Genomic DNA, 26,617 nt, shown 5'->3' with positions numbered 1-26,617 from the left:
GAAATAGAAACTACCAACAAGGGCCAAGAGGAAATGAAGAATACAATTTCTGAACTGAAGAACACAGTAGAAGGAATCAAAAGCAGGCTCGATGAAGCAGAGGACCGGATCAGCGAACTGGAGAACAACGTAGAAAAAAAACACCCAGAATGATCAAGAAAAGGAAAAGAGGCTTAGAAAGAATGAAGAGGGGTTAAGGGAAATGCAAGAGAACATGAAACGTAATAATACCCGTATAATAGGGATACCAGAAGGAGAAGAGGAAGAGCAAGGGATAGAAAACCTGTTTGAAAAAGAAATCATGGAAAATTTCCCTAATTTGATGAGAGAAAAAGTCACACAAATCCAGGAATCACAGAGAGTCCCAATCAAGAGGAACCCAAAGAGGCCCACTGCAAGACACATCATAATTAAAATGGCAAAATTCCAAGACAAAGAAAGAACCTTAAAGGCAGCAAGGGAGAAACAGGGAGTAATATACAAGGGAACCCCAATAAGGTTAGCAACTGACTTCTCAATGGAAACACTCCAAGCCAGAAGAGAATGGCAAAAAGTATTCCAAGTAATGAGAACCAGAGGCATGCAACCAAGACTACTTTACACAGCATGGCTCTCAATCGAGATAGAAGGCCAAATAAAGAGTTTACCAGACAAAAAAAAGTCTATAAGAATATACCTCCACCAAACCAGCTCTGCAAGAGATGCTAAAGGGACTGCTTTAAGGAAAGGAAGAAAAAGAGAGAGAGAGAGAGAAAGGAACACAGGTACAAAAAATTGGCAACGAATAAGTACCTATCAATAATAACCTTAAATGTAAATGGATTAAATGCTCCAATCAAAAGACATAGAATAGCTGAATGGATAAGAAAGCATGACCCACACATATGCTGCCTACAAGAGACCCACCTCAGGACAGAAGGCCTACACAGACTGAAAGTGAAGGGCTGGAAACAAATTTTCCAAGCAAATGGACAGGAAAAAAAAAAAAAAGCAGGGGTAGCAATACTCATCAGACAAAATAGACTTCAAAAAAAGGGCCATAAAGAAAGACCCAGAAGGTCACTTCATAATACTCAAAGGAAGAATCCACCAAGAAGACATAAATATTGTAAACATATGTGCTCCCAACATAGGAGCACCCAAATACATAAAGAAAATCTTGGAGGACTTCAAGAAAGATATTGACAGCAACACAATTATAGTAGGGGATTTTAACACCCCACTGTCAAAGATGGACAGATCTTCCAAACAAAATATCAATAAAGATATTGTGACAATGAACAATGCCCTACATGAAATGGACTTAACTAATATATATAGAGAGCCTTTCATTCCAAAGAAGCAAAATACACATTCTTTTCAAATGCACGTGGAACATTTTCAAAGATAGACCACATGGTAGGACACAAAAAAGCCTCAACAAGTTCAAGAAAATTTAAATCATATCAAACATTTTCTCTGACCACAAGAGACTGAAACTAGAAACAAATCTCAAGGAAAAAAACCCCAAACTCAAAAACATGGGGATTGAATAGCATGCTATTAAACAATGAATGGGTCAAGAATGAGATTAGGGAAGAAATCAAAAAGTTTCTGGAAACAAATGAAAATGAACTCACAACAATCCAAAACCTATGGGACACAGCAAAGGCAGTCCTGAGAGGGAAGTTCATAGTGATACAGGTCTACCTAAAAAGAATAGAAACATTTCAAATAAACGACCTAACCCTACACCTACCAGAACTCGAGGAACAACAACAAAGACAACCCAGAGCAAGTAGAAGGAAGGAAATAACCAAAATCAGAGCAGAGCTAAATGACATAGAGACTAAAAGCACAATTGTAAGGATCAATGAATCCAGGAGCCAGTTCTTTGAAAAGTTAAACAGGATCGACAAGCCCTTAAGCAGGCTAATCAAGAAAAAAAGAGGACCCAAATAAACACAAGCAGAAATGAAAGAGGAGAGACTACAACTGATACCACTGAAATACAAAGGATTGTAAGAAATTACTATGAAGAACTATATGCCAAGAAATGTGAAAACCTAGATGAAATGGACAAATTTCTAGAAAAATATAACCTTTCAAAACTCAATGAAGAAGTAGAAAGCCTGAACAGACCAATAACTCTTGATGAAATTGAAACAGTAATCAAAAAGCTTTCAACACACAAAAGCCCTGGACCAGATGGTTTCACAGGAGAATTCTACAAAGCATTTAAGGGAGAGCTAACCCCCACCCTCCACAGATAATTTCAAAAAATCCAAGAAGATGGAAGACTCCTAAACTCGTTTTATGAAGCCAACATCCTCCTAATCCCAAAACCAGATAAATACATAACAAAGAAAGAAAACTTCAGGCCAATATCGCTGATGAACATAGATGCAAAAATCCTCAACAAAATATTGGCAAACTGCATCCAGCAATACGTTAAAAAGATCATACACCATGATCAAGTGGGATTCATCCTAGGGATGCAAAGATGGTACAATATTCGCAAATCAATAAATATTATACACCACATAAACAAAAGCAAAGACAAAAACCACATCATATCAATAGATGGGGAAAAAGCATTTGATAAGGTACAGCACCCATTTATGATAAAAACACTCGGCAAAGTGGGAATAGAGGGAGCATTCCTCAACATAATAAAGGCCATATATGAGAGACCTACAACCAACATCATACTCAATGGACAAAAACTTAGAGCTTTCCCACTAAGATCAGGAACAAGACAAGGATGCCATCTCTCACCACTCCTATTCAACATAGTATTGGAAGTCCTACCACAGCAATCAGACAAGAAAAAGAGATAAAAGGCATCCAAATTGGAAAGGAGGAAACAAAACTGCCATTGTTTGCAGATGACATGATAGTGTACATGGAAAATCTTATAGACTCCACCAAAAAAACTACTCGACCTAATAAATGAATTTGGCAAAACAGCTGGATACAAAGTCAATACTCAGAAATCAAAGGCATTCTTGTACCCCAACAATGAAACAGCAAAAACAGAAATCAGGAAAAAAATATCCCATTTGATATAACAACAAGAAAAATAAAGTACCTAGGAATAAACCTACCCAAGGAGATAAAAGACCTGTACTCAGAAAACTACACAACAATGAAGAAAGAAATTAAGGAAGACACAAACAAATGGAAGCATGTACCATGCTCATGGATTGGAAGAATTAACATCATCAAAATAGCCATACTACCCAAAGCGATTTATAGATTCAATGCAATCCCTATTAAAGTACCCATGACATATTTCACAGATACAGAACAAACATTTCAGAAATTTATATGGAACCATAAACGACCCCAAATAGATGCAGCAATTTTGAGAAAGAAGAACAAAGCAGGAGGGATCACAATACCTGATATCAAACTCTATTACAAGGCCACAGTAATCAAAACGGCCTGGTACTGGCATAAAAACAGGCACATAGACCAATGGAACAGAACAGAGAGCCCAGAAATAAACCCAACTCTCCATGGTCAATTAATATTTGACAAGGAGGCAGGAGCATAAAATAGAGCAAAAACAGCCTCTTCAACAAATGGCATTGGGAGATCTGGACAGCTACGTGCAAAAAAATAAAGTTGATCACCAACTTATACCACACAGAATAATAAACTCAAGGTGGATAAAAGATTTAAATCTAAGTCACAACACCATAGAAGTCCTAGAGGAAAACGTTGGCAGGAAAATCTCAGACATTCCACACAGCAACATCCTCACAGACACCTCCCCTAAAGCAAGGGACATAAAGGAAAGAATAAACAAATGGGACCTCATCAAAATAAAAAGCTTCTGCATGGCTAAAGAAAACAGCATTAAAATGAAAAGAGAACCAACAGTATGGGAAATCATATTTGCCAATGATACCTCAGACAAGGGCCTGATCTCCAAAATACATAAAGAACTCTCATGACTCCACTCCAGGAAGACAAACAACCCAATTAAAAAATGGGCAAAGGACTTGAACAGACACTTCTCCAAGGAAGACATACAGAGGGCCCAGAGACATATGAAAAGATGCTCAGCATCACTAGCCATCAGAGAGATGCAAATTAAAACCACAGCAAGGTACCATCTCACACTGGTCAGAATGGCCAACATAAACAAATCCACAAACAAATGTTGGAGAGGATGTGGAGAAAAGGGAATCCTAGTACATTGTTGGTGGGAATGCAGACTGGTGCGGCCACTGTGGAAAACAGTATGGAATTTCCTCAGAAAACTAAAAATGGAACTGCCCTTTGACCCAGCAATTCCACTGCTGGGATTGTACCCTAAGAACTCTGAATCAGCAGTCCAAAAGAACCTATGCACCCCAATGTTAATAGCAGCACAATTTACAATAGCCAAGTACTGGAAGCAACCTAAGTGCCCATCAGCAAATGAGTGGATCCAAAAACTATGGTATATCTAGACAATGGAATTCTACGCAGCAGAGAGAAAGAAGGAGCTTATACCCTTTGCAACAGCATGGATGGAACTGGAGAGCATTACGCTAAGTAAAATAAGCCAGGTGGTGAGGGACAAATACCATATGATGTCACCTTTAACTGGAACATAATCAACAGAAGAAAAAAGCAAACAAAATATAACCAGAAACATTGAAGTTAAGAACAATCTAACAATAGCCAGAGGGGAGTGGGGTGGGGACAGTGGGGAGAGGGGTTTTCAGGAACTACTATAAAGGACACATGGACAAAACCAAGGGGGAGGGTGAATGTGGGGGAGGGAGGTGGGTTTGGCTGGGGTGTGGAGAAAATGAACACAAGTGTAATTGAACAACAACAAAATAAATAAATAAATAAATAAACCAATTGTGTGTCCATGAAAACAAACAAAAAAACAATCTATTGTGTGTCCATGAAAAAAAATTTTAAAAAATAGATTGAAGAAGTCAGAAATTTGTCTTCATTTAAAATCTCTTATCTTCTCCATACCAAAGGTGGATTATGGTTAGAATTTCACCTAAAATCTGTTGAACGTACAGCTATTGCTGCAAAGTGAAATGTTTGATTGCATTTTATTTCATCCAGTATTATGTCATTTGGTGTGCTTCTCTATAATAAAAAATATTAAGGAAGACTAAGATATGAGGACTTTTCAATATTGGTCTAGAGGAAAAAATTGTTTAAAAGGAGATTTTTTTTTAAAATCAGGCATACCCGCGAGTAATAAACCATTGATAAACTAAAATTACAGCATTTTAAAAGGCATACAAAATGCTGAAACTCAAGTAGTCAGAATTTTGGAAGGTACAATATTCAGGCACTCAGAATTACACGCCTGTGTTTTGTTTTCCCCGCTGGTCAGTGGGTACATGCTGTATCAGTAAGAGAAATGCTGCCAGATGCCTGAATTTTCTACCTGTCAAAGCATTCCTTTCAAAAATGACTTCCTGAGGTTTTATAGTTGGTATAACCATGTGAGAATGATTTGATTTTTAAAAAGAATTTTTAAATAATATTTACAATTTTCAATTATACTATAGCCTTCACTTTAGTCACTGGTTTGATGCATTATAGCATTTCTCTCTTTGGGAAATAATTTCCAATCAGGTTTTGTTTTTAAATACCATCTTATTTATTCATTGCAATCCTGTGAGGCAGGTACAATTATTATCCTCAGTTTGTAATGAAGAACCTGAAACTTAGGTGAAATAAATCATTTAAGGTCACACAGACTGCAATCAGGGGAGGGGGAATTGAATTACTTAAAGTTAGCCCTTGGGCAAATGTTGGTAATTTGTAAAACCTTGAAGCCACCATATATTTCTCCAGAGCTGATAAAGGAACAAAACACACTTGGCTTTGTGTTGTTGTTTTGGTTTGGTTTTGTGTTTTAATGATAATATTGACCAGCGTTGGGAAGCTTGCAAATTCACTAGTGCCAACCTAGGAAAATATTTCTGTGTCGGTCTACATGGTGTCTAACTGGAGGTGTATTTCCCTGTAGATTTGGGCCTAGCAGAGTTATAAGAGTGAAAATTGGGTCAGGGTTAAGCTTGCATTACATCTCTTCAGAATTTGTTATATATTGTGAATTTATTGTGATTTAATTTGCTGGTAGGAAAAAATATATCCTTAATACCTTGTTGAAGATCTGGCCCTGTGGCAAGAAAAATTTGTTTCGTATTGTTATGTATAGGGTGTGAGGACCAGTTTTCCATGATCCTCGAACATATTTTTTCAGAGACTGTATCTTGGTAGATGGGCAGATGATCTCTTCAGTATGTTCCAGACAGAAAGAAATCATCTTTGATAAGATTTGTTTTTTTACAAGTTAGACACTGGATTTTTACTGTAGTTTATTTCTTTATATTGTTAAACTATTTAGTTGAGCAACTTGAAATTGCCAATATTTGACTTTTCTGATTTAGAAGAGTCCCCCACATAGCAAGTTTATGTGATTAAATCTAACATAAAAGCGAATGGGCAGCTAAGCTACAGGCTTAGCTGAGTTTAAAGACGTTGAAAGAAGGGAAGCAACAAGAAGAAAGCCAGAGATCCAATGAGGCCTGTGAAAACAACAATGGTTTCATATCAAAAACAAAGTGTTTTGTTGTAGTTTAAAAAAAAAATATATATATATATATAGTTTAATTTTTAGAGCAGTTTAAGGTACACAGCGAGAATGAGTGGAACCTAAAGATAATTCCCACGTAACCCGTCTCCACACATGTTCAACATCCCCACCATCAACACTCCTCACCAGAGGAGGACATTTGTTACATTCAGTGGACCCACACCACACTGAGACGTCATTATCACGCAAAGCCCATATTTACATCGTGGGGGGTGGATTTAGTCTTGGTGTTGTACATTTTATGGGTTTGGACAAGTGTATGATGCCATCTGTCCACCATTATAGTATCATACAAAATTATTTTAATACCTTAAAACTTCTCTGTCCTCTGCCCCTTTCTCCCTCCCTCCCTGTCCCCTACCCCCACAATGCTGTTCTTTTTACCGTCTTCATAGTTTTATCTTTCTCAGAATGTCATGTAGTTGAAATCATAAAGTATAGCATTTTCAGACTACTTTCACTTAGTGACATGCATTTAAAGTTCTTCCGTGTATTCTCTTGGCTTCATAGCTCATTTGTGTCTAATACGGAATTATAGTTCACTGTCTGAATGTACCAGTTTATTTATTCATTCACCTACTGAAGGGCATCTTGGTTGCTTCCAAGTTCAACAATTATGAGTAATGTTGCTACAATAATTGGTGTGCAGGTTCTTGTGTGGACATAAGTTTTCAGCTCATTTGGGTAAATATCAAGGAGCATGATTGCTGGATCATATCGTAAGAATATGTTTAGTTTTGTAAGAAAGTGCCAAAATGCCTTTCAAAGTGACTGTACCATTTTTGCATTTCCACCAGCAATGACTGAGAGCACCCATTGCCCCACATGCTTGCTAGCATTTGGTGTGTTCTCAGTGTTTTGGGTTTTCACCATTCTAATAACTGTGTAGTGGTGTTTCATTTTTATTTTAATTTGCAATATCCTGATGACATACTTATTTGAACAGTTTTCATATGATTATTTGTTACCTGAATGTCTTCTTTGGTGAGGTGCCTATTCATTTCTTTTGCCCATTGTTAAATTGGGTTGTTAGCTGTTCTTGTTTTGTTTTGTTTTAGGAGCTTTTTGCATTTTTTGGATTAACAGCCTTTATTACAAATGCCATTTGCAAATATTTCCTCCCAGTATGTGGTTTGTGTTGTAAGTTTCCTGACAATGTCTTTCACAGAGTAAATGCTTTTTATTTTAATCAAGTCCAGTTCACCAATTATTTTTAATAGGCATTTGTCTCTGCTGTTGTATTTAAAAAGTCATGGCCATGACCAATATCATCTTGATTTTAGTCTACATTACCTGCTAGGAGTTTTATACTTTTGTGTTTTATATCTAGGTCTGTGATCCACTTGGAGTTAAGATTTGTGAGGGCTAAAAGGCCCTCACAAAAGTGGGTGTCTTGTTCCAGCACCATTGTTGAAGAGACTGGTCTTTCTCCATTGTTTTACCTTTGTTCCTTTGTCAAAGATGAGTTGACTGTTCGTGTGGGTCTGTTTTTGGACTCTGTGTTCCATTGATTTGTCTTCTTTTACTTCGTTCTTCTTCTCCTTCAATATTTTGCTGCTTATTTTGGGTCTTTTGCCTGTCAATATAAACTTTAGAAACACTTTGTTGATATCACAAAATAACTTGTTGGGATTTTGATTGGGACTACATCAAATCTCTAGATCAAATTGGTAATAACTGATTTTGTGACAATATCAAGTATTCTTATTAGTAAAAATTGAGTATTATACAATTTATTTATTTGATTCTTTCACCAGTATTTTTAAATTTTTCTTACATCATAGATCTGATATTTTGTTATATTTGTACCTAAGTATTTCACTGATTTGTGTGCTAACAGAGATGGTACTGTGTTTTTGATTTCACAATCACTTGTTCATTGCTTGTATATAGGAAACCAAAGGACTTTTGTATATTAATCTTTATTTGGTAACCTTGATATAATAACTCAGTGACAGAATTTTTTGGTTGATTTTTTAAAGATTTTTTTACATAGAAAATCATGTCATCTGTGAACAAAGACAGTTTTATTTCTCTCTTCCCATGTGTATTTTATTTCCTTTTCTCCTAATGTTACATTAGCTGATCTCCAGTATGATATTGAAAAGGAGTGGTGAGAGAGGATATTCTTGCCTTTGTTCATGATCTTACCAGTTTCTCACCATTGAGTATGGTGATGTTAGCTGTAGGTTCTTTGAGGATGTTCATAATGAAGTTGAAGTTACTATCTATTTTTACTATTTTTAGTTTGCCAGAAGTTTATGTTATGAATAGGTGTTGGATACTGCCAAATGTTTTTCTGCATCTATTGAAATAATCGTGTAATTCTTTTTTCTGTTCATGTAATTGATCTGTTTATGTGATGGAGTGATCTGTTTATGTGACAGATCATAATTGATTTGTGAGTGTTCAATTAGCCTTGCGTATGTGGGATAAATCCAACTTGGGCATGGTATATAATTGTTTATACATTGTTGGCTTTAATTTGCTAATATTTTTTCAAGGATTTTTACATTTATGATTTTGAGAGTTATTGTTTTGTAGCTTTCCTGTCATATGTTTTTCTAGTTTTGGTAATTAGGGTAATTTTGACCTCATAGAATGAATTAGGAAGAATTCCCTCTGCTTCTATCCTCTGGAGGTGATTGTAGAGAATTAGTATAATTATTACTTAAATGTCTTATAGATTATATCAGTGAACCCTGTTTTCATAAGGTTATTATCTATTGACTCAATTTTTTTAATAGAGAAAGGCCTATTCAAGTTGTCTTTCTTCTTGTGTGAGTTTTTGCAGATTGTTTCAAAGCATTAGTTTTTTCATGTGAGTTATGGAAATTGTGGGCATAGAGTTTGCATAGTAATCCTTTATTATCCTCTTGATATCCATGGATCGCTAGTGATGCTACTTGTTTTATTTGTGATAATAGTAATTTTTGTCTTTTTTTACTAGAGGCGTATATAGAAACCAACTTTTGTTTCATTGTTTTTTTTAAATTTTATTTCCTGTTTTCAACTTTACTGACTTCTATTTTTTATTTTTCATTATTTCTTTTCATCTGGTTTCTTTGGATATAATTTGTTGTCCTTCAAGTTTCTTCAGGTGGAAACCTAGTAGTAGATCTTTCTACTTTTCTAATATGTACATTTAATGCTATAAAAATTCCCTCTAAACACTACTTATACTGCATCCCACAGATTTTGATAAGTTTTTATTTAGTTCATACTATTTTTAATTTCTTTTGAGAGTTATTCTTTGACCCATGTGTTATTTAGAAGTGTTGTCTAATCTCCAAATATTTGGGGATTTTCCAGCTATCTTTGTTTTCAATTTCTAGTTTAATTCCTCTGTGGTCGAGAGTCTACATTATATGATTTCTACTCTCTGAAATTTGTTGAGGTGCTTTTAGTGGCCTAAAATGTGCTCTATCTTGGCGAATGTTTCATGTGAGCTTGAAAAGAATGTGTTTTGCTGTTGTTGGATGAAGTAGTCTATACATGCTAATTCTATCAATCAAATTGGTTGATGGTGTTGCAGGGTAATTATATCCTTACTGATTTCCTGCCTGCTGAATATGTCCATTTCTGCAGAGAGATATTGCAGTCTCCATTCACAAAAATGGATTTTTCTATTTTTTTTTGTTCTGTTTTTGTTTCAGCTAGTGCTCTGTTGTCAGACACACACTCATTAAGCCTTAGGTCTTCTTGGAGGATTTACCCCTTTGTCATTATGTAATGTTCCCTTTTACTTATATAATTTTATTTGACTTGAATCTTTGAAATTAATAAAACTACTACTGCTTTCTTTTGGTTGGCATGGTAGATCTTTCCTCATTTCTTTATTTATAATCTGTTATGTGTCTTTATATTTAAAATGAGTTTCTTGTAGACAGCATATACTTGGATCTTGTTTTTGATCCACTCTGACAACTGGTGTTTTTAAATTGGTATATTTAGACCACTGACATTTAAACTGATTTGTGATATAGTTAGAATAATATCTACCATGCTTTTCACTGATTTCCATTTATTGGCCTTGTTCTTTGTTCCTATTTTTGCCCACTATTCTTTTTCTGCCTTTTGTGGCTTTAATTGAATATTTTACGTAATTCCATTTTCTCTCTTTTCTTAGATGTCAAAAATACTTCTTTTTTTAGTGGTTGACCTAGAGTTTGCAATATACTGGGTTAGCTAAAAGGTCCATTTAGTTTTTTCCTGTAAAATAAAAGACATTTATTTCCACTAATAACTTTATAGCTTTTGGTATTTTGAGTATGTCAGCTATCTCCCGCTATTGGCTTCTAGTGGGTAGAGACCAACGGTGCTGCTAAACATCTTTCAATGCATAAGACAGCCCTGCAGCAAAGAATTATTTTGCCATAATGTCAATAGTACCAAGAAATGTCACTAACCACTTTTGACATGTTCTATCAGTCACAGCACCTTCTCCATAAAGTGGCTACCCAAAAATTCACCAATTTGGGTAAGTTTTTTTAAATGCACACTGATATGACAGCTGTCACAAAACAATCTAACAAAATTGTTTCAAATGAAGTTAAAGACAAGTAAATGCTACTAGAGGCATCATACAGAAAAAACCCAACAAACTTTTTGGTCAACCCAGTAGTAATTCCATTCCCCTCAGCTGTGAACTTCACAAGTGTTTCTCAGTCCTTTTATTCCTTTTTTTCCCACTCTTTTAGGTGGTACAGAATTTCTAGAAGGACTTGGTATTTGGTATTTCCTTTCCCCCACTTGGAAGGCTAAGAGTAGGCTAGAGTAAGGTATTGTTCTTCCACCAAGTCAGTTAAGCCCTGATAAAACTCCAGTAGTTTAGGTTTTGGTAAAATAGTTTCTCTTATGAGCAGGCCTTTTTGAGAAGAGTGGGATGCTCTGGCTTTTTTCACAATTACTTTCCCTTCCCCTTGTAGAAGGCCCAAGGAGATTTTTCACTAATCTTCACTATCATAACCTGGTGGACTCCTGGAGGAAAACCCAAATTGTGAGACAAGGTCCTCCCCATGGCTTGGCCACGCTGGAGTTTTTAATTTGTCAGACTTGGTCACTTTGAATCTCCCAGAATTCATCAGTTACCATTGTGGTTTTCCTCCCCTAATGCTGGTTTCTGTGGGTGTAGGTTTCTGCTCCACTAAATCATGATTCTCTGCATCTACCAGCTTGTGTCCCGGAGGTTCAGCAGTTTGTCCCATGACCTACCTCACTTCTCTGAGGGGTCTAGGAAGATTTGGGGAATTTTTTCCCTGCCTTTTGACTTGTTAGAACTAAGTAATATCTTTTAAGATCCTTACATGCTGGACCAGAAACCACCAAAAACACTGTAAATTTGATCATACAGTAGTTTGAAATTTTTGAGGTATCTAAATAATTGTATTCCATTAAAATTGCTTCATAATGAGGCAGCTTAGAAATATCTAATTTAAACATTGAAAATGTAATTGGATTGTGAAACCATAGTTCTTTTCCACAACTCTAAAATCCAAAAGCCTCTCAAAAATAATTTTTCTATGTAAATTTTTGGCAAAAAATTTGGCAAAAACTCATATTTTGGCAAAACTTGATCTAAATTGACATGAAAGTATTGATGGTATTTATATATTTTAGTGTAAATATTCATATGATTTTCTGAAGAAATATTAACACTTTTAATGTTCTTCTGGGATATTTCAAACTCCTTAGTTTATGCCTCACATATATTTAAATCCAAAGAATTCTAAGTCCCAAACATATCAAAAGCCAAGGGTTTCAAATAAAATATTTTGAACCTATAATAATATTTTTAATCTCAGAATTCAAACCATTTCTTCAATAGATAATATGCTATTTTATAATTAACTAGACATGGAATCAGACAATATGGTCAGAGCATTTAATTTTAATTACAATTTTAAAGGATAGGATTGTGTCTGGCATGTTGTTTGAGATTGACTAACCTGAAATGTCTAAGATAACTGATTTATCTTATTATAACTCATTTATTAGTTATCAAAGTCATCTTCTTGCCATCTGTTTTTAAAAGATTTTATTTATTCTTAGACAGAGGGGAAGGGAGAGAAAGACAGGGTGAGAAACATCAATGTGTGGTTGCTTCTTGTGCACCCCCTACGGAGGGTCTGGCCCACAACCCAGGCATGTGCCCTGACTGCGAATCTAACTGGTGAACCTTTGGTTCACAGGCCAGGCACTGAGCTACACCAGCTAGGGCTGCCATCTTATTCTATTGATTTTTACATCCAAAGAGGAATGTGGAGTTGATTTTGTTTTTAATTTTGTCTTGGAGACCTAAGAACAAGCATGCCATAATGTCTATTTGAGCTTTGTTTTCAGGTTTTAAATTTAGTCTTTAAAAGTTTACATGGTGTACATGTAAAAAAGCATGGCTTAACCATTTCCACTATACCTACCTAAAAAAGTAAATGTCAAACAATATCCATAAGCTTCTATTAAGCACTTGCTGTGGACTCTGCACAAAGTATTCACAGAACACATTTAAATTAACAGTTGACAAATCCAGAATATCCTGGGTGTTTACTATGTATCAATACCATGAAGTCAAAATTTCTCAAGAAATTCTGTAAGTTTTAAAGGGAGCTTGATTTCTTGTAGCAGGGACAGATGAGAAAACGAGGCTTTAGCAGATAAATGTTCCTCCCAGAAGAGAAGAAGAATTGTTAGTAGAGACCTGACCAGTTGAGCATGACCGATGTCACTGTTTCTCTTGATACACAGAGTCTCCCTTTATGGCCAGAATTTGGCCATTTTTCAGTTCTTATTCTGACTTTACAACATCCTTTGTAGGTACTAGTATTATTCACTTTGATATATACCAGTGGAGTTTCTAGAAAAGTTAGAGAAATATAGTAGAATAAATATTAGTTTTGGAGTCAGAAAATATGAGTAAAACATCATACATGGGAGAGGTATTGGCCAGCTGCTCACCAATCCAGTTTTCCTCCTGGGCATACAATTAAAGAGAAAGTCCCTCGCCCCTGTGATTCAGTTCTTGGCAGTGGAAAGTGAGTGGGGATGAAATGCACCAGTTCCAGGATGGACCCAAACAACTTCTCCTGTGTGATCTTCCCTTCCTTCTCTACTGGCTTAAAGTAGGCTGGAGAGGACTCTAAGGCACTAGATTTCTATAGACAGAAGAAGCCTAGGCCCCTGGATTAGCCCATGTAAAGTCCCCTGTCAGGGAAATGATTTTGGACTCCTCTCTTAGTGAGAAATGAATTATGGTTAGTCACCAAGATTTGGAGGATTTTGTCAATTATAGCAGCTAGCATTATATAGATCTATGTCCAGTTATAGACATAGAATTTAAGAGTAGATTTAAGTCTGTACCATAGTGTCAAAATAATAAACCTCAAACCAGAGACTGTATGTATTAAATCCTGTATTCTAGAACATAGTGGATGTTCTTCTAAGGACGTATGAGTTAATGTTACAGTAAAATAACTATTTTGGGGGAATATAACATTTTTCATCTTTTTAAAAGCACTCGAAGGAAATCTAATTGATATTCACAATAGACATTCTGAGATCTGATGCCTACACTTAACTTTTATTATTTTAGTTGTAGAATTAAACTGAAATGAATTTTTTCATTTGGGAATTTCTCCTTCACTGTGGTCAGTTAATATCTTTAATAGTTGTTTTTGAAGCTTTGGAAGAACAGTTAAATCAGGAATGCACATTTGAACTTACTGGGTCGTGGGACTTCTCTAATGTAATGTGATAACCTTGTAGTTAAAGATAAAATCAGTATTCCTGACAACATCTATCTGAGAAGCTTCAAGGACATATACTTTGTTGGATTTTTCTCTTAAAAGTGGTATTATTATAAAAGCTTGGGGTTGAAAGAAACTTTAAATGTCAGTCCTAACACATATTCCTGTCATCATTTATAGAATAAAAATAAAAGCCTTGACAAATTGGTTAAAATATATAACTCTCTCAGGAGCAATTCTTTCACATAGAAATATATAGTAATAGTAACTTCAAATAAAATGCCTTGCTTTTGACTTACGGCTTCTAGTTCTAAATGGAATCTGCAGAATGATGGGGCATTTTTTTCTCAGGCAGAAAGGCTCCAGTAACCATTTGGCTTATACTAGACACGGGTGCCAGGAGACTCGTGAGAATCAGTTGTTCCAAACCCATTTTAGAATGACGGCCTATGCTCTCTTCCCACCCCCTGCTCCATCAGAGTAGGTGTAGCCTGCCCAGTCTGTCTCTTTTATTTGCGTGCGTCCAGGATTGTTATCTGTGTATAGTGTTGAGTCTCTCTGTACATCTTCATTGTATGTCTCTGAGGAACTCCATTCTCAAAAAAACTGCTTCTCATAAATAACTTCCTATCATTAGTAAATCAAATTATGTTCATCAGAATGTACTAGTTGCACCATTTTGCAACTGTGTACAAGTGTTTCTACTTCTCCGTGTACCACCAGTACTTGTTGTTTGATAGTAGCTATCTCAATGAGTGTGAGGTGATACCTTATCTTTTTAAGATTATTTATTTTTAGAGAGTAGGAAAGGGAGGGAGGCAGAGGGAGAGAAACACCTAAGTGAGAGAGAAACATCAATCTGTTGCCTCTGGTACACACTCTGATCAGGGACTGAACCCACAACCCAGGCATGTGCCCTGGCCAGGAATTGAACCTGCAGCTCTTTACTTTGCGGAACAAAGCCCAGTCAACTGAGGTGCATCTGTCAGGGCTGGTTTTGATGTGCATTTCGCTGCTGATTAGTGATGTTGACTACTTTTTCATATGCTTGTTAACTATTCGTATGTCATTTTAGGACAAAGGTGTACCCCAGCCCTTTAGCTGTTTTTGTAATCAGGTTATTTTATGTATTTTTGTTGTCCTTGAGTTGTATGCATTCTTAAAATATTCACATTGTACTTCATAAAACTTGCAGTGCAATGAATGATTTAATCCGTGGACTAAAAAATTATTTTTTTCAGTTTAAATGTAAATTTTCTCATCAAAGTTTGATGTTTATTTTATAGCATTCAGTGATTTTAGTTGTAGATACTGGCTAATTAGCAGCAAAATAATACAGCATGACCGGGAGGGGTGGAGAATCAGGCTTAGAATCTTCACAGCCAGAATCAGTTTCCTAGTTCACATGGAAGAAGTCGTCTGATGGAAGCACCTCAAGCCTGAGCACAGGCGATTGTCCCTGGTTACTGCTGCCCCAGCACTGGCTATACGAGGGCTGTCCAGAGAACATCCAGCCACTGTAAATAACCTCATCTTGCTGTGTATAATGCGTGCTTTTCTGCCCAAACTTTTGAGGGAAAAATAACAATGTGCATTTTACACAGGTAGTCCTAATTCTGTATCTATATAAATGTTTTTAGTTATTTTATGCTTATGCATTGAAAGTATAACTCTAGAAAGCAATAACAACATCTGTATGCAAAATAATAATACCCTGGAATACAATAATCAGTTTTGTTTCTAAATATAAGTAAATAAAAAGTCGAATTAAAAAATTAAAATGAAATATTTTTTTTTCCTGTAAGTTTGGGCCCAAAACATGGGTGCACATTATACAGAGGAGTACATTATACATGGCAAAATACAGTAATGATGACGGTTTGGGCAACATCAGTGCAACCTGGCAGTGAAGGAGAGTGGACTGGAATGTCCATGTGTGAACAATGACTTCACTGTACTAGTCAGTGGGGGCGGTAGATGCTGTTGAATGAGCATGTGTACTGTGTGGCCTGAGTGAGTAAAGCAACGAATCTACTTCAGATTTTGCATTAAGCTTGAACATTCCTCATGGAAACTATTCAGATGATTCAGAAGGCTGCAGGCATGGGCAACTGGTGATTGGCAGCTTCATCATGACAACATGCCTGCTTATATATCATGGCTCATGCAGTTTTTTGAAAAAACATCAAATCATCCAGGTGACTCATTCCCCCTACAGTTCAGAGTAGGCACCCTGTGACTTCTGGCCTTTCCCAAAACTAAAATCACCTTTGGAAGGGAAGAGATTTCAGACCATCACTGAGATTCAGGAAAATGTGATGGGGAAGCTGATGGTGATTGGGATAACTGTGTGAGGTCCCAAGGTACCTACTTTGAAGGGGACTGAAGCATCATTGTCCTGTGTACAATGTTTCTTGTATCTTGTATCTTCTTCAATAAATGTCTCTATTTTTCGTATTACATGGGTGGAGACCTTCTGGACAGTCCTCCTATAGCTGCCATCTGGCCACCATCCCAGCCAGAATGGATTCCAGATGGTCTTAATTTCTTTACATTCTGCCTTGTGGCAGGCACATCCAGTAGGTGAAGTCTGGGACAAGTGTCCTCCCAACCAGAGTGCAGGCATTTTTAACTTCTGTGGAGGAAGGTGGGCTCTGCTCATAAGATGGCAGTATCCTCAAAAATAACAAAATGTGACAAATGTGCACTGTTTTTCCCCCTTACTTCACCCAATATCACTTCTAAGAAATAAAATGCTTCCTGACTCCCTGCTATGCAACGCTCCCTAGTAGACTGAAAATATGCCCTTCTGCGACAAAAAGAAAACTCAAAATTTCATTGATGTAACAAGTTGTCAAGTTGAGAATCTCTGAATAATGTCCATTTTCTTCATTTTGCCCTGACACCATCTTGAATTGGCTAGATTAAACTATAAATGTAGTTACCAAAGCTAAAACACTTTTATATAGAACAATGGTAGAGAAGTAGAGATTCACCATCACTTCTGGTGCATTGGAGTGACTGCTAGCCATGCCAGTGTAGGCCGGAATAGCTCCCAGGAATGTCCTGACACTGGCTGCCCTGGCATCTTGCTGTACAGTGTTATAGCTGCAGTTCTGGCTCCAGAACTCTGTGGGAAATGGAGACTGGAGAAACGAAGACTGAACGGTTTATAGTCACAGTTTAGAATGTTGAACACTCTTCTACTCATCGTATACGTAAAATTAAAAAAAGAAGATTTGCTGCTTACACCTAGTCAAAGTTAAAGGTCAGTTGTTTGAATAGTATATTCAGTAAACATGTTTTTCTTTATGTGAATTATTTTGTTTGCATGACATAAATCTCTAGCAGATCTGAAAATATATAATCCATGTACATGTGAAGGAAGTCGTTTTATGCATTTTACCTATCAAATTGCATCTTAGCTCACTGCATCGAGTATACAATCTCTCCAGACGAGGCCCAGAAGTTCCAGGAGAGGTGGCATGCAGAATTGCCATTAATAGTATAAAATGGCCTAAGAAGTAATCTGTCCAGTAACTAAACATTTATATAGATTCATCGCTAACTCACTGTATATGGTATATGGACAATGTGGTCATACTGTTATTTTGCTAAAAATAACAGAAGTGGTTTAGAAATATATAGACCTTAATTTTAGATTAATTTTATATATTTCTTTAGAATTCTTGGTCACTCCACAACTTACACATAAAGAGAAAGAAGTGATGTATGAAGCCAAACACAAAAAGTGAAAGATTAGCAGGAGCTTCAAAATGTCAACATGTCAAATACTTTTCTTAAAAATAAATTCTCATGATCAAAATATGAAGACAAGGGAAAGAATGATGGCACCCAAGAGAATGTAAATGATGAAAATAACAGAGGAGAGAAAGATAATGACAGATTCAAGACCCTTTCTAACAGGAAACAGCAGAACAAAGCGAAGATTAATGCTATTGTAAAGAAAAACAATTTCTGAGGTCAACAGAATACACAGAATTGTGGGCAGCAGTTTCATTTTCACCTTGATCATTACTGTAACATCACACTTTGACCTTTTAGGATAAATTTGATATCGTTTGGTACTATTCAATAAAAAGAAAGCAGAGTGTTTTCCCCAAAATCTTCATCAATTTTTATAGAGATTCAGCAGAATATTAATGAAAAAAAATTCTTTGTAAACATTTTATACAAAATATGGAAAGAGACTGTAAAATTGATATGAGATGCTAGGCCAGTTTATTTGAAAACCAAAGGTCACATATATTGTTTGGCTGGTAAACTATTTTGAACAAGACAGAGATTACATATCTGAGTTTATAGAATGTATAACTATGTTTAACAACCTTAAAGGTTATGAAGATTCCATGGAGCTCATTATGGTTCTGGTTATTTTGAATTACACAGAAATAAAATAAAAATGTACTAGTTCTTCAAATTGCACGCCTCAGACCTGCACTGTTACGAAATAAATGCCTTGTCCTCCTGAAATCCATATGTTGTGATACTAGAAGGTGGGACTTTTGGGAAGGGAGTAGGCCATGAGGGTGGAGCCTTCAAGAACGGGATTAAAGCCCTTATTAAAAAGACCCCAGAGAGTTCTTTTACCCCTTCCACCCTGTGAGCGCACAAGGAGAAGATGGCTGTCCATGAACCAGGAGACAGGTACTCATCAGACATTGAATCTGGTGGCTCCTTGATCTTGAACTTCCCAGCCTCCAGAACCATGAGAAGTAAATGTTTGTTTAGGCTAGTCAGTATAGAGTATTTTTGTTATAGCAGCACAAATGGACTGAGACCAGTGGCATCTGCCTCCTCTGGGCACTTGTTAGGAATCAAAATTATTGGGCCTTGCTCCAGACCACTGAATGGGGTCTGGCCAGTCTTGATGTTTTAGCAAATCCTTGGGGTTATTTTGATGCATGCCAAAATGAGAGAACAACAGTGCTAGCCAACCAACAGAAGAACAGGCTTGAAAAAATGGTTAGTATCCTTTTGAAGTGTCAAAAATAGTAATTGTGGTTTTAAAACTATCATGTGAGAGCCCTGGCTGGTGTGGCTCAGTGGATTGAGCACCAGCCTGCAAACCAAAAAGTTGTGGGTTCAATTCCCAGTCAGGGAGCATGCCTGGGTTGCAGGCTAGTATTTCTCTCCCTCTCTTTCTCCCTCCCTTATCCTTCTCCCTCCCTTCTCCTCTCTCTAAAAATAAATAAAATCTTAAAAAAACTATTAAGTGAGAGAGATTTCCTCTGAGGTTATGATTAAGTGGAATAATTTTCAAATAACAAGTTTCATGAGAATCTTCAAAGTAGTTGTTAAATTCAATTCATTTTTGGACAAACACTTGAAAAATGTCAAAATGAAATGTCAAATGTGACTTATTTATCTGAAACTGCTTAAGAAGAATTAATCTAAATCATAGGAAGGTGTATACACAATGGTGAAGCAGTAAGCCAGGGAGCCAAACAAGAAATAACATTCCCTGGTTATAGAAACGGGTAATTGTTGATTCACATGCAGTTGTAAGTAATAACACAGAGATATCTCTGTACCTTTCACACAGTGGAATATGACATTTTAATTGTCATGTGGACAGATCTTTTGGGCCTTTTGGATAAAACAAATGAGAAGTTACAGACTCCTAATTTGGAAACATGTGAAGGCTATATCATTTTATCTTTATCTGATAAAGGATTGAAAGAAAACTCAGATAAAATATTAATAAAATATGAAAAAAATCAATAAGAGTAAAAGTGACATCAATAGGCCTTGTTATTCTGCCACTAAGAAGTAACTTGTAATAAAAACTTTTCAGATCTTAGCAAAGACAGTACTTCTTTAGGAAAAAGAAATTCACAATTGATGAAGAGGATGAAGTATATGAATAGGTTGGTAGAAAATTTAAGTTTCAGATTCGATCTGACAGAAAATACTTATATCAATGAAGAAAACATAACACTCACAAATGTCACTTTAATAAAGACATCTGTCACTTCTCAGGAAAACTTGAAATGAAAAATTAATGGTTCAGACATGAAAGGAACTTGATGAAGTATTCCCCCAAACTGAGAACAATCTAACAATTTGTATGACATCAGCAATAATTAATTTGAAGAGCAAAGAAAACTTTCTAAATGATCAGCAATAAAAGACACATTCCCATCAAACAGTCTAAAGGCTGAATAATTTTTCTGTTCTCTCTATAATAGGCCATGGCAATACAAAAGCACTGGCCGAGGGAGAAGCAATCCAAGAGCATGAAGCCAAGAAATGTGGAAAGAACCCAGTATTATAGAGACAGTCCAAGGAGTTATTTAAGTTTTTAAAATAATAGTTTTCTGGGGTTTTGTAGCATTTATAAGCTTTTATGAATCCTGTCCCTTGTGATTTTTCTCATTTTAAATAAATATTTACTTTTTATCTAATTTTTCAAATAAGCCCTTTCTCCGAATGTTATAACTTTAGGTCTCACGAAACTAGGGTCCATTCAATTCTGTGAGCTAGAACAATGTTCTAAGCATGAAATGGGATTCTTTAAATATTAAATAAATGGTTGTCATGAAAAAATATTCACTTTGGAGGAGATGCCAAACATCCCAAAATTTATAAATGTTAAAATTTACTTTGAAAGTTTATATTTAAAAACAGAGACTATATTATATATTGAATTAGTACCTATTACCCAAATTTAAGTGATTAGACTTTTCTCACTTGTTTGCTTCACTTTTTTCCTTTTTTCCTCTGGTGTTTTAAAGCAAATCCCAGGTATCCGTGTCATTTCATCCCTTCACACCTCAGTTGTGTCTCTAGCAAATACTAAATACTTACGTAGATACATAACCAAACATCAGTCATTTCATCTATCAAGATTATACAATGATTCAGTGTTATCCTCTAATAACCCTCATCTACCATCAAGTATTTCCAGTTTTCTCAAAAATGAATTTTTGCATTGTGTTTATTTCAATTATGATACAAGCAAGGTCAATACATTTAATGTTAGTATACATTTCTTAGATCCCTACTAGTATGTCACATTTTTTCCCCTGTGTCACTCACTTATTGCAGAACCAAAGTCAATTGTCCTGTACAAGGTGTAATATTTTGGATGTCTCTGTTTTCTCTGGTGTCATTAACTTGTAACTCTACCTGCCTTATTTCCTATAAATGGAAGTTAGCTCTGCACTAGTGGTTCTTAGACTTCAGCATGCATCAGAATCCCCTGTGGGGCATATTAAAACACAGATTATTGGGTACTGCCCCAAAGTGTGGGATTCAGTTGGTCTAGGATGGGTGCTAATAATTTGCACTTCTAATGAGTTCTTGGGAAATGTGGATACTAATGGACTAGCAGGCAGGCTTGGAGAACAATTGCTTCTGGATTGAGGTTGGATTAGATTCAAATTCTTTTTTTCCTCTTGATGAGCTTGCTTCTTAAGTGATGCTGTATGCTTTTACATTATGTCAGCAGGCACACAGTGTCCAGTCATCACACTTTCAATGATGCTAAGATTTCCCAGCAGATTCAGTAATGAATACTGATATTTTAAAAAAAAGTTGTAATTTAAAAAGTAACTCATCTCTCCTATACAACTCCAATGTGTATGCACTCATTCAGAAAGCATTTACTTTATTTTCACCATGTGCTTGACATTGTATAAGGTTATAAAGATGAAAAAGGCATGGTCACGAAGTGACCCCAGCTTCCAGTAACTCTCAGTCTCTGTGGAAGAGGGATGCGTAAGCTAACTTGTACAGTATTCCATGAATACTGTACTATGACAGATACATGCAGAAAGTATCAAAGTATGGTGCCTCACACTGTGGCACATTCACGTGGTTCTTCCCACATTCACATGGTTCTTCCCTTATTTAGGGCATAATGAAGAAGTAAAAGTTTTGTCTTCATTTCTCTTGGCTGGAATCAGACATTCACCCCCAACCTTCCAGCTGCATCTCAGGTCAAGCACTGTGGTATTGCTGTCTGAGCCATCCTATGCATTGACCACAGAGAATGTAGACAGATTTGGCTTCCTCCTTGTGGGGACTTCGAGGCCTAGTGATGCAGTTATGTAAGGGTGGGAAAATGTGATAAAGGGAAGTGCCAATGAATTTACAGAAGGGTCTTTGCTAAGGAAAGCCACATGTTATCTCAAGAGGAACAAATGGAATATATACCCCTATTTTGCCATGTATGATGCATTTTTTGCCCAAATTTTTTTGGGAAAGATAAGGATGCACATTATACATGGGCATGGCATAATGATTACATACCGTGGGTATAATAATGGGTGTAAGAATCCCATCTATAATGTGTACAAAAATGTGGGTTCACATTATACACAGCAAAATCCCCATAAACCAACACCTGTGTTTTAAGGATAATCAAATATGCACCTTTCATAGGACCTAAGTTGTGAATCTATAATATATTTTTATAAATGTTTAAAATCTGCTTTGGACTTTTTAGATTCATACCTGGAATATGAAAATAATTGCTCCTGAAATGAAGACTTCCTAGGAGGTGGTCATCTGAAGTTTTTAGTAAGGCAAGGCAGGTGTATGGAGCAATGACTGCCTTATGTTATATGGGTTATTAGGAGACTATCATAATTTTTATTGTTTGATTCTGTATTATCATCTCAATACCCACATTTCCTGTTTTTTTGAAAGGAATTTATTTTCAGAGCAGTTTAAAAGTTCACATCAAAATAGAGAGGAAGGTAGAGAGATTTCCCATATACCCCCTGCAGCTTCATAGTTTCCCCCGTTAACATCCCTCACCAGAGTGGTACATTTGTTACAATTGATGTCTACATCAACAGGTGATATTTACCCCAAACCCATAGTTTACATTAGGGTTCACTCATCATGATGTACATTATGGGTTTGGACAAATGTATAATGATATGTATCCATCATTGTAATATTACATAGTTTTTCACTGTACTTTGCCTATTTATTTCTCTTTAACACCCACATTCAGCAACCACTTTTTTTTTTTTTTACTGTCCATCATTTTGCCTTTTCTGCAATGTCATATAGTTGGAATCATACATTATGACATATTGGATCTTATGGTTCCTTTATGTCTTTTCATAGCTTGATAGCTTATTATGTTTTCAGTGTCAAGTAATATTCCATTTTCTGGATGTACCACAGTTTACCTATCGACTTCTCTACTGAAGTATATCTTGGTTGCTTCCAAGCTTTGGCTATTATGTATCAGGCTGCTATATACATCTATGTGTACAGGTTTTTGCATAGGCATAAGTTTTTAACTCCTTGGGTAAATACTATAAAGCACAATTGCTGGATTGTATTGTAAGAATATGTTTAGTTTTATAAGAAAAAGCCAAACTCTCTTCCAAAGTGGTTGTACTATTTTGTATTCCCATCAACAATGAATGAGAATTCCTGTTACCCCACGCCCTGGTCTGCTTTCTGTGCTGTCAGCATTCCAGATTTTGGCCATCCTAATAGATCCATAGTAGCATCTTATCTCATTGTTTTAATTTGCTTTTCCCTGATGTCTTAGGATGTGGAGCATATTTTCATATGCTTGTCATCTATACATCTTCTTTGGTAAGATATATTTTAAGGTCTTTGGTCCATTTTAATATGGTTGGGTTTTAAAAAAAATTTTAGTGTTCCTTGTATATTTTGGATAATGGTCCTTTATCAGATGTACCTTTTACAAATCTTTTTCCCCAGCCTGGGGAAAAAGATTTGTGTCTCTCATATTTTTTAAGGCCAGTTTTGTTGAAAAAGGGCAACTAGTCTTGAATGCCAACTCCGTGGAGACACATCCTGGATGGTGTGAGGGAAAATGCGGGAGGATGTGTATCGATGCCTCTCTCAGTCTAGCTCGAAGGAAAATGCAAATTACCATGAGAAAAAAAGTAGCGAGCAACAGAGGTATTCAGGTCTGTGTCAAATGCCATAGTATTGGATTGGCCAGAAAGTTCTTTTAGTTTGTTCCATATGATGACTCCAGTACTGCTTAATTGTCTTTAACTTTATGTGAAACAATTTTGTTAGACTGCATTGTGACAGCTGTCATAGTGTGCATTTTTAAAAAGCTTATCAGAATTAGTGAATTTTTGTGCAGCCATTTCAATATTGAAGATGGAAGAAAATATACATTTTCAGTGTATGCTTTATTACTTCAAGAAAGGTACAAACACAATAGAAATGCAAAAAAACCCAGAGATTTGTGCAGTGTATGGAGAAGGTGCTGTGACTGATGGAGCATGTCAAAAGTGGTTTGTGAAGTTTCTTGGTACTATTGATATTTTGGCCAGATAATTCTTTGCTGTAGGGCTATCTTTTGCATTGGAAGACATTTAGCAGCACCTCTGGCCTCTACCCGCTAGACGCCAATAGCGGGAGATAGCCAACACACTCAAAATATCCAAATCAATAGTTATGTGGTTGAAAATGAAAAATGCATCTTTTATTTTATGGAAAAAACTAAACAGACTTTTTGGCCAACCCAATATATTTATTATGAGTTCACAATTTAGCAAAAAGATATAAGGTGGACTGAGGTAGAAGTGGGGATCTTTGTGGAAGTTGAAATTCATCTGATTAACCTTGAAAGCTATAGTTAGGCCTTCCATGATGAGGGGGCAAGAAATGAAACTCCACCTGAGAAGCAGAATTTAGAGTTACAAAAATGTTAGTTGATATTATAGAGGATAAAAGCATTGATTATGCCCTAGATTTAGATCCTGAATATTCTCAAAGCCATTAGAATGGGCTTTCTTTACCCTAAGTGACTAGGACTATACATCCTTTACGGTTCTAAGTGATTCTATTTATAGCATATATGGCTGATTTGTCTCTCACAGAGTGTGTAGAAAGAATAAATTAGCTTGGCATATTCTAAATCATGTAAGTCTATTATAACATTTTCCAAATACTGCATCTTGCCATTTAAAAACATATCCTAAAAACATATTCTACATGGTATATTTTTCAGACATATGGAATACTTGCCTTGTATTTTATTAGGTAATAGCACCTTCTTAATGATTTAAACTGTAAAAATATGCTGGTTTTTACATTTTAAATTTACTTTTAAGGTCAGTTATCTATTCTAGTTTTACTATTCTCCTCTGATTATACGTTGTATAAGTTTGATCCGTAATGCTTATTGGACATACGTTATCGTTACAAAAGGCATTTTTTTTTAACATTGTTGATTTAAATTGCCCATTGGTGAGGTCTTTCAAAAGAATTTTATTGTGGATAGATTTGAGGATAGCTGCTGCTTTTTACAGATGTTGTTATCTGTTTATCTGGAGCCACCTATGTATCTAAATTATTATGTGTGAAAGCTGCATTTTTACTCTGGCTTTATAATGACTAATTTCTGTACCACTCCAGACTCAATCATAAGTGACTAAAACTCAGATATAATCAAAATCAAAGGGGTGGGGAGTGGATGATGTATGTTATCGTAGGTGTTTGGGTTAATTTCAAGCACAGTTGTATCTAGATGTTCAAATGATGTTGTCTGGACTGTTTCTGTTCTGCTTAGCTTTGCTGGATTCAACCTGATTTCAGTTACAGGCAAATTTTTTTCCCCTAGAGGTGAAGTTGAGGCACACATATATAAGGTAGAGAAGATTAATGCCCATAGGATTGCCACTTTCACTTGGTGAAAAGCAGGGGCTCTTTCTGAAAGGAAAAGATGCTGGGCTGACGGAGAAGTAGGAGACACCACAGCAGGACCCATGGCTGGTCTTGGATACAATGATCAGTTTGTGAAAATTGTCTTGGTTGGCATTCATCATCGCTCATACATTAGGAAACCCTGGGCTTGACCAGTGATTTGGAGGAATCCTGGTTACTTTTTTCTAGACAAAATCAGTTGCCGTCTTAAGACTCATAGACAACTTATACACTAATTTTAAAGTGTGTTGCCATACAAATAACAACCCTATTCTCAATGATATTTTGTATAGCCCTTGTTGGGCAAGTCAAATAAATACATCCGCCCCTCAGTTTCCTTATCTGTTTAAAGAATACTAATGCAATTAGACTGACTAAGCTTTGAAGTCATTTCCATTTCAAAGAACTTGTGATTCAATGATTCTCTTGAAAAATTGATTACAGGTTGGTTTAACTTTTCCTTGTAATGGATATCGAGTAGAAAGAGTAATTGCTCTCAAAAAGCTAAATTCAATAAAACTTTGTGCAGTGATGGAAATGTTCCATGTAGCTATTGAGCACTTGAAATGTGACTGATGTGACT

The 26,617-nt window shown here is 36.0% G+C and overlaps 1 protein-coding gene across 9 annotated transcripts in view; it reads left to right on the top strand.

Annotated features, from left to right (window-relative positions):
• The window catches only part of NOL4 (nucleolar protein 4), a 289,083-nt gene that overhangs the window by 166,614 nt on the left and 95,852 nt on the right, over window positions 1–26,617 (top strand). The window lies entirely within an intron of this gene.

Source organism: Desmodus rotundus, chromosome 10 (assembly GCF_022682495.2).
Source record: "Desmodus rotundus isolate HL8 chromosome 10, HLdesRot8A.1, whole genome shotgun sequence".
Classification (NCBI taxonomy): domain Eukaryota; kingdom Metazoa; phylum Chordata; class Mammalia; order Chiroptera; family Phyllostomidae; genus Desmodus; species Desmodus rotundus.
Note: the sequence above shows the minus strand (reverse complement) of the source record. Positions and strands in the feature narration are given on the sequence as shown.